This window comes from Herpailurus yagouaroundi, unplaced genomic scaffold, assembly GCF_014898765.1.
Source record: "Herpailurus yagouaroundi ecotype Mexico unplaced genomic scaffold, PumYag 159, whole genome shotgun sequence".
In the NCBI taxonomy this organism is placed as follows: Eukaryota; Metazoa; Chordata; class Mammalia; order Carnivora; family Felidae; genus Herpailurus; species Herpailurus yagouaroundi.
Window position 1 is genome coordinate 50,424,075 of NW_024412400.1, and position 7,859 is coordinate 50,431,933.

General features: G+C 40.5%; 1 pseudogene; it reads left to right on the top strand.

Annotated features, from left to right (window-relative positions):
- The first annotated feature begins 1,038 nt into the window (after positions 1–1,038).
- Positions 1,039–7,859, top strand: part of LOC121034199 (vomeronasal type-2 receptor 1-like) — a 34,954-nt pseudogene continuing 28,133 nt past the window's right edge.

The window sequence follows — 7,859 nt, forward strand, 5'->3', positions numbered from 1 at the left end:
GGGGCCTAGCAAGAAAGTAAGAGAGGAGTTTCGCATGAAAGAACCCTGATATTCTCAGGCATTTGTGTCTGAACCAGTGACAGAGTCAGCAAAGTGCACTGAGGGCCTTACTTCACCTTTAAGAGAGGGTTCAAGAAAATGATGTATGTGAAAAATGACCTCTTCCTTGAACTCTTGTGGGCTTTACAAAATTGTTCTAGGGTAGCTTACCAGGAGTCACTGAGGAGGACCCGAGGCCCAGAAGTTAGGCGACTCTCCCACATCACATTAATGCAAGTGGCAGAATGCAGATTCAAAACAATGCCTTCCAAACCCACCATGGTTTTCCACTTGGCTTTTTCTACACCTCTAAGTAAAGAGGTTGGCCTGATGTCACCTTTTTTCTTTCTTTTTTAACGTTTATTCATTTTTGAGACAGAGAGAGACAGAGCACGAATGGGGGAAGGTCAGAGAGAGAGGGAGACACAGAATCCGAAACAGGCTCCAGGCTCCGAGCTGTCAGCACAGAGCCCGACATGGGGCTCGAACTCACAGACCGAGAGATCATGACCTGAGCCGAAGTCGGAAGCCCAATCGACTGAGCCACCCAGGCGCCCCCTGATGTCACCTTTTTAAAAATACTTGGTGATGAAGCAATGCCCTTCCTCACCTTTGGGGCAAGAGCTGCTCCCACAAGGGTGGCTGAAGTGAGAGTGAATGAGGCTGACACATGACAAACAAGAAAGGGACAATTTTTACAAAATGAAATCACTCTTTCAAACTCAAAACCCGCTATTTTGTCATTATATATTATTGCTAAGCATAGAAGAGATTTCTATGAGGCTCATTTCAAAGGGATTACTCAGTGTCTAGTCCAGATTGATAAATTGCAGGTGATATAAGGCCCGGTGATTGATTGAGGCCTGACGATTATGTAGCAAGTAGTGGTAAGCCGAGCCCACTGGGACATAGCATGCACACACTCACTGAAACACTCTATTAAGGTGCCTCCTTAAAGCTTCTAACACTGGTCATTTCTCCCAAACTCACTTTATTAAAATGGACAGCAGAAAGAAATGCTTGGTTCTAGGATTTCTTGCTTTTTTTATGGGCTGAATTAGGCATTGAAGGCAAAGAAGAGAAAGGAAGAACACACCTATCGTTTGCTGGGCAAGTTTGATCTGAATGGGTAGGTAGATGCCAAAAACCATTCACCTGTCATTAGAGGACTGTTTCCTATTCACTACAGGGCCATCCTATCAAATGAGTCTGTTTTGGAGCCAGTATCAGCAAAATGTGAAGGGTAAGCTGCTTTTCTTGTCTTCTTTTTACATCAAGCACAGTGGTGGGGATGAAGGAATGTGGGGGGGGGGGGGTGGAAGTCAGGGTCTGGAGCTGGCACCATGAAACCAGCCCTGACTCCGACACTATTTATTTGATACAGGATAGGTACTATCTGTTTCTGCGCCTCAGTTTCTCCAGGGTGAACACTCTAGGATTGCTTAGAAACCAGAAAAGCTTGGTCTCCAGTGGGTCCTTTCCCACTTCTGTACCGCAGAAAGGACAATAGGTTTTGTGTAATGTAAAACGTTGCTTTTCAGAGGGTGGTCTGTGGACCAGCAGCAGCACCTAAAAGCTTGTTAAAAATGTGGAATCTCAGGCTGCATCCCACATCTGCTGAATCAGAATCAGCATTTTGATAAGGCTTCCCGGTGATTCATGTACGGTAAAGTTTGGGAAGCACTGATGCAGAGTTATGCAGTGTTATAGCTTTAATGTGAATTGTTAATTAGACTAAATTCTCCTCAAGTGAAAATACACAGTGTGGGGATGCCGATTTTATATCGGAGCGAAAATTCATAGTAAGATGCCTTCCCCTGGAAGGTTTCTGCCCTTCTCTCCTCATGCCGAAATTGCCATGTCAGGAATTGGGACCCATGACGGATAATCTGAATTTACTAATAATGCTTTGTAAGAAAGGCAAACAGGGCTTAGATTTGCATGCATGCATGTGAGCATGCACACACATACACACATTTTAGTTATGAAAAGTGCCAGAAATTGAAACAAAGGAAAACAACTATCCACTATATTACTACCATAACAAAGCAGTCCTTTTCCTATATTCTTTCTCAACCCTTTTATACAAATGCAACTATAATTTTTGCATAGTTGTGACTATAGCATGACCACAATTCATGATATAGTAAGCATTTCTATGAGGCTGGATGGTAATTTCAATTATAAATGAATGCTATAAAAATTGTAGCAACTTCTTATACAATTAAATCTTTCATGATCACAACTCTTTTCCTTTGATCTTATTTCATGCTACATATTTGAAATATCATTAGAGGAGTAGATGAACAGTAATGTTATTGGCAAAGGAAAGGATTGCAATCCATCCCTTCTTATCTCTTTCCCGGACCTTCTAATTCTTAAAAAAAAATTTTTTTTCAACGTTTATTTATTTTTTTGGGACAGAGAGAGACAGAGCATGAACGGGGGAGGGGCAGAGAGAGAGGGAGACACAGAATCGGAAACAGGCTCCAGGCTCTGAGCCATCAGCCCAGAGCCCGACGCGGGGCTCAAACTCACGGACCGCGAGATCGTGACCTGGCTGAAGTCGGACGTTTAACCGACTGCGCCACCCAGGCGCCCCCGGACCTTCTAATTCTTTTCCAGACCTACAGCTAGGCAAAGGAAAGAGGGATGAGAAGGGCTTTTGCTGGCAGCTACATTGTTGTAGAGTCAGTTCATTATTTATCATGGAAGTTTACACGTTCAATCCCTAAAATATAAAATGAAAACTAGAGTTTGTACACTAATATTTTGTAAATGGGATCGCTTAATTTGTTCCTCACCTTTCATCAGAATTTTTGAAGGTTATCTTCCTAGCAAGGCTAACTAGAAAAAAAGCCAATATAGAAGTTTTTAGTAAAAATCTACCCCTTTCATTAAAAAAATAATTTGGCATGTCCAATGTGGTTGAAACAGTGGTGAGAAGTATGTCCCATTTACAAAGTGATTCACTATGTCAGGGATATTTTGATTTTCCTGTGTAGTGCACGTGTTCTGATTTTTTTTAAGGGTTTATTTTTTGGGGGGGGTGGGGTCGAGAGAGAGGACAGAGGATCCAAAGTGGGCTCTGCGATGACAGCAGAAAGCCCAATGCGGGGCACAAACTGTGAGATCATGATCTGAGCTGAAGTCGGATGCTTCACTGACTGAGCCACCCAGGCACTCCCCCTTCCTGTTCTTATGTAAGTTTCAGAGTAGTGTAATACTTGCTTTATATGTCCTGTCCAGCAGTTTTAATTGTAATCAGTGGGAGAGATAGGGTGTGTATTTATTCACTCTTTAACTCAAACCTGAGGAGTCTCTGAAAGGATTTCTTCAGTCATTTTCTGACTCTCAGTGTTGCTACTGAGAAGTCTGTGACACTTTGATTCATGACATTGTGTGTGAAGCTTCTTTCATGCAGTGCAGGGCCTCTAAAAAGACAGTTTCTCATCCTGAATGTGACTCAGCAATGCAAGGCATCGTTATGAGTGTTCAGCTGGTCTCCCAGTCTCATTTGACTGAAACCCATATTGCTCATCTTTATGCTATACAAAGCTAAAACTTTCCTTAGCACCTTAGTCCATCTTGAAAATACCTATATATTTTGGATACCCAAATTCCATATTTTTAAAATTGACATATGTTCTTCAAGATTATAATTCATTTTCACCCACACCACCAGCAGTTTCTTCCAATCTTCGTCCAACACCAGTGTTCTCCGAGACTCTTAACACTCCTTCTTGTGATGCAACTTTCCCTTTCAGTGGGACAGTTGCATTGAGACTGGCCTGGCCTGGGACGTGCTCAGGGGCCAAGCCAGGCCTAATCTGGTAGTATTTTGATTTTAGCATCATCAACCCACCTATACCTGATCTAGAAATTCAAGTTGGGGTTTGGAGAAGTCTCATGCTCTAATGTTACCAAAATACTAGTTTTGCTTGGCCATCAGCTTAGGCATACAGAAGAGGAAGACTTTTCTGTTACTTTGAAAATGTCGTTCAGGGAAGACAAAGGCAGTGAAATGGGAGGTGAAAGTGTATTTTAATTCTTGTTTTGGTTGATCTAAATGAGGTTAGGATTTAGAGAAATTTTCTGGGGGGGGGAAGGTATATGTTGCTCAACACTACTTGAATATCATAATGGAAATCAGAGAATGAAAGAAAAATCATCCCAAATCTCATCGTTCCAGTAATTATCCTGTGCTCATTTAAAATATTTCCCTGTTGAGGAGCATCTGGGCGGCTCAGTTGGTTAAGCGTCCGATTTCAGCTCAGGTCATGATCTCACTGTTTGTGAATTTGAGCCCTGTATGGGGCTCTGTGCTGACAGCTCAGAGCCTGGAGCCTGCTTCGGATTCTGTGTCTCCCTCTCCCTGCCCCTCCCTTGCTCACACTCTGTATCTCTCTCTCTCTCTCTCTCTCTCTCTCTCTCTCTCTCAAAAATAAATAAGCATTAAAAAAATTTAAAAATTTCTCTGTTGATACTTAACCAAATGTTCACATAATTTGTATGTATGTTTTAATTATAGTATGGAAATAACATTGCATATGGCCTGTTTCACTTAATATTATATACTTGCTACTGTGTAATCTAATTATAGTTTTTTTAATGATGGAGAATATTCCCATCAAGTCACTATACCATAATTTCTTATCAGTGAACATGTAAGTTCTGGTGTTTCAATATTATAGATAATTCAGTAATGAATACTTTGGGGGTATATGTAGCTTTTTCCTTCGGGAAGAACAATTTGTTCAGAAAAATTCTCAGGGGTAGAATTATTGATTCAAACTAGGTAAACGTTTTCCTAGCTCTTGAAATAAATTTCTATGTTCCCTTAAAGAAGATATTGCTACAGATACTGAGTGGCTCAGTCAGTTAAGTGTCTGACTCTTGATTTTGGTTCAGGTCACGATCTCGTGGTTCATGGGATTGAGCCCCGCATCGGGCTCCGCGATGACAGTATGAAGCCTGCTTGGGATTCTCTCTCTCCCTGTTTTTCTGCCCCTCCCCCATTCTCTTATTCTCTGTCTCTCAAATTGAATAACTAAATATTAAAGAAAGATATTGCTGTATTTATTTCAAAAACATGTATGCCAACTTATATTGCTCCCATGTAGATTTGGAAGCCAACTATCTCAGGATGATGAAGACTTTCATGTTCTGGCACCTCTGGTTGTCCAGTTTCCATTTCCCTGTGCCATACCCACTCCCACTTTTATCCTTCGAATGTACTGATCTTTCCATCCCTAGAACGTATTAGGTTCTCTTCTTGAGAACATGCTTTCACACACACCATTCCCTCCATCTGCAGCTTTCATCCCCATTTTTATGTCATTCTTCAAGCCTCATCTTGGCCATTATGTCCTCCAGGGTGAGGTGTCCATCCTCAGGGCCCCTATGTGTATCCCTGTCACTATTTTTATAATTTGGTGCATGAGGTGGCTATTTTTCTGTGTCTTCACCTGTGCACTGCAGTTCCTATCTGGTTCTGTGTTATACCTATAAGGTCTAGCACCAGTGGAACACCCAGTAACTATTTATTAAACAAATAAAAAACAAAGTTAGCCTTAACTAAAAAAAAAAAAAAACCCAACTAAAGAAATACTAATCTGCTAGCAGGGCTATTTGCTATTAGATGTTTAATCAAAAACATTTATTGAGTAGAAGATACAGAGTTAGGTACTATATAGGTGAGAAGATATTAAGATAAAATTCTTGAGATACTTTTAAATAGGTTAAAGTTTAGCTAAAACTGGGGAGAACAAGAGTTGGGAATAGAATAGATATTTTTCAGTGGAGAAGACCTTGAAAAAAAATGTGGTGATGGATTATAAGAGAAATATTTTTCCCTTTAGTGGCTGGGGGATGAAGGGGGAAATATCTGAATCATGGTTTTATGTGAGAATGGTGGGAAGGAGACAGTTTTCAATTAAAAAAAAATTCAGCATTAACCATCAAATCATGGCAGAAAAAAAATGATTAAATTGGAGTCATAGGATATATGGTGTACATAGGCTTTATATTCTTCTTTGATATACTTTTATCACATTTTCATATATTTACATCATTTTTATTATAATTAATAGGAAAGTAAAGAGGAGGGAGAGGAGAGTCATATGGCATCAAGGACTTCCAATGAATGGCGAAAATGTATTGAGGGGTTATTTAGTGCCCTGTGTGGTGGAGAGAATTGAGAATATGAAGATATTTTTGTGAAAAGACATAATCAGCAGTTTGGGGAGATTATATCATATGAAAGATATATAGAGCTAGAAAATGTCCCAAAAAGGTACTTCTCAGCCCAAACCAATCAACAGTGAATACAATTCATATGTGAACCCTTGAACTTTGCTCTATCGTTCATGCAATATTCACATGCTCACGCAAGTGAGGTGCCTGCTGATATTCTGGCAAAATGCTCTCGGTACCACCCTCAGCTAAAGGTTGCTCTCCCGGACCCCGAAGTTCCACCCACTGACTAAAGCCTTACAAAAGCTGTTTCTTTTTCAGGTTTAACTTTTGGGGATTCCGCTGGATGAAAACCATGATCTACACAATCAAGGAGATTAACAAGAGGAAAGATATTTTGCCCAACATCACTTTGGGCTATCAGATTTTTGATACCTGTCTCACTACCTCCAAATCTGTAGAAGAAGCATTGAGATTCCTTACAGGGCGGGAAGAAAACAAGCCCAATTTTAAAAACAGTACCGGAGCATTTCTGGCAGGAATTGGAGTATGCGGATCGTCCTTATCATCTGCTGTGTCAAGAATTCTAGGGTTGTATTATTTACCACAGGTAATACTCAGGTAGCTCAGAATACTGTGCTGGGTACTAATTTATAAGCAAACACAAGCTGTGTTTGTGGAAACTGCAGTAAATAGTAAGGTACTCAGATGAGGCTGAGGTAAATTGCAGAGACAAACAGGGATGATGGTGAAGTTACTGCCCCTAATTACTCTGTCCAGTCTAGCCTCAGCAGGTATGACTTGGTGACCATGTAGAGGTGATTTCAGACTCTTCTATACCCTTCAGGATACTACTTTAATTTTTGGCTTGAGGCTGTGAGTTATTGATTTCTAAGTTAACACCTCACTAGGCACAACACAGAGGCACAGAGTAGGTGATGGAGAAATACTAATTGGTTGGTTGTTTGCTAGATGGTATAAGGAATTCATTTTGTTTCTTGCCTATATTAAATATTCATGACTCTTTTTGTTCCATACACTAACATAGTGAAATGAGCCTGGGAATTTCATAAGATAGCTAGAGTTTTGGGATGCTAATTTTATGGATTATTTTATTTTTGACTTAAAAAACTTTTTTACTTTAAGTTTTTATTTTAATTCCAGTTAGTTAATGTAATAGTGTTACCTTAGTCCAGGTGTATAATAGAGTAATTTAACAGTTCCACGCATCACTCTGTCCTGATCACAGAGTGTGATCCTTAATCCCCATCACCTATTTTATATATCCCCCCACCCACCTCCCCTCTGATAACCATTAGATTATTTTAAATTCAGAGACAGATGATATGTTTCTACTTAAGAATAAGATGACATAAGGGGGGCGCCTGGGTGGCACAGTCGGTTAAGCGTCCGACTTCAGCCAGGTCACGATCTCGCGGTCCGTGAGTTCGAGCCCGCGTCGGGCTCTGGGCTGATGGCTCAGAGCTGATGGCTCAGAGCCTGGAGCCTGTCTCTGATTCTGTGTCTCCCTCTCTCTCTGCCCCTCCCCCGTTCATGCTCTGTCTCTCTCTGTCCCAAAAATAAATAAAAAACGTTGAAAAAAAAATTAAAAAAAAAAAAAAAAA